The sequence below is a fragment of the Rhagoletis pomonella genome, unplaced genomic scaffold, assembly GCF_013731165.1.
Source record: "Rhagoletis pomonella isolate Grant_MI unplaced genomic scaffold, Rhpom_1.0 Rhpom_scaffold_00007, whole genome shotgun sequence".
Taxonomy (NCBI): domain Eukaryota; kingdom Metazoa; phylum Arthropoda; class Insecta; order Diptera; family Tephritidae; genus Rhagoletis; species Rhagoletis pomonella.
The window spans coordinates 24,522,714-24,524,853 of NW_023458561.1; positions in this window are offsets into that span (position 1 = coordinate 24,522,714).

Sequence of the window (2,140 nt, forward strand, 5' to 3'; positions counted from 1 at the left end):
TGTACATATGAATGTGTGCTACAATCCACACGCAATGTGCCCATTATATGCTCATTTTATACGTCTTATTACATATGATTATGTCACAACGACAACCAAATGAAGCGACCGACAAACGAAACGAAACGAACAAAGTGCCGGTGGAGTGCTTTTGGGATTGGCTAACAGGGCGTATGATGACACTGCAAATGGATTTGGGTAAGCACTAACTTACCATCATGCACGCTAGTAAATCCTACACATTGCAGCAAGCGCTTTAATCCTTGCGCGTCGAGCAGAGTCTGCCTGCCCCTTTTCCCCAGTTGGGTCGTTTCTGTTAGCTACCCAATAAATAATCCTTTTGCGGCTAAACGGTGCTACTGCACCGCCACTCTCTGGTGCTCGTCTGGCGTCTAAGAACACATGCCAAAGACAACATTTCACACTTGCTGCACAACAGCTCATAGTCGGCTTTGGTGTTTTTTTTTTCGCCGCGCCTTCTTTCCTTTCGCTTTCACCCATTTGAATTCGATTTTCGCATTTTTCGATAATTTAGGTATTGATGTATATGGCAATTGTTATGGTTGCTTTTACTGTTGTATTATTATGCGATTATTGTGTGCGGGTGACCAACACCGGCATCATTATTGCTTCGAATAAAGAGAGATTCACACATACTATACATGCGTGTATGTGTATGTAAATGTGGTTGGTCGCATGTTTCTCTGTTTGTGTGTAACTATGTATGCGAAAATGCCGGGGTTGAATCTTTCTTGCAAGCATTTGCGGTATTTGCAGCTTTTGCGTAATAAATTTTTATTTTTACGCAATCGTCCTTGTTAATCCGGTAGCAAAGGAGCATGCGATTGTCGGCTTTAGAGTTGCATGGGTGTGCGTGGATGCGATTTTATATTCATATATGTATGTATACAGTGCCGGCCACGTGAATAGTGCCGCCTTTTGATGCTGGGTATTGATAGTTTTCCTTTTGTTTATTTAATATTCATTATTCTATAATGTAAACCTGATTTCAAGTTGTTTGCAAAAATGTATGAAAATTCCACAAATTTGCATCAAAATTTAAAACTTTCTAATAGACTGTTTATTACTTTTTTTAGTATGCAGTTTTGAAAAAGTGCAGATTTAAAGCCTCTAAAAAATCTAGTTGATTTGAGAATTTTTTTCCGAGTATTGCGCATTTTTTTCATATAAAAAATAGGCAAGCATACTTTGTATGGAAGAAAATACGTACAACTTTCTACAAAAAAAAAATAAAATAAAAATATAAAATTTTGTTTACAAAGTTAAAGGTTATATTCAACAATTTTATTAAGCCGTTTTAAGGCTGTTTATTCTTTTTTTTTTTAGTATGCAGTTTTGAAAAAGTGCAGATTTCAAGTTTCTAAAAAATCTTGTTGATTTGAGAATTTTTTTTAGAGTATTGCGCATTTTTTTTTTCATATAAAAAATAGGCAAGCATACTTTGTATTGAAGAAAATACGTAAATCTAAAAAAAAAAATATCAAAAATTTTGTTTACAAAGTTGAACGTTAACAAAAATTTTATTAAGCTTAAGGCCGTTTTTAGTGAAAAATTATTGTGAAAAACCAAAAAACTAAAAACGGCCTAAAGCTTAATAAAATTGTTGAATATGATTTGTTACTGGGCCACTAAATAGCAAAAAAAAAGCAAAGTTTGAAACTTTTATGAAAATTTGTTAAATTATTACAAATTTTGTAAATCGGATTTAATTGGTTTTTGTCACAGAATATGTATATTACATAAAGAATAGGAAAACTGGCAATGCTAATAAACAAAAGAGGGTTCTATTAAAGTGGCCGGTACTGTATATACATACATTTGTAAGTATGCACGTGAATACAAGCGAATATTGCCATCAGATTTTTATTTCGCCGCACACGTTACCGTTAACAGCTGTTTTGTGCCGTTTGGTCTTCGCTGGCACATACTTATCTACAGATGTAAGCGGGTGTGCTAAAATGTGCAATCCAATAGAGAATTTTTGCTTTAGTTCGAATATCTTTTTGCACTTTATACTGACAACATACACGCTAACAACTATCTATAATAAATTTAAACTTTAAATTCCAGGTTTTTTAGTATTAAATTTCAGAGAAGTTGATTATCAGGCGCCTTTCTA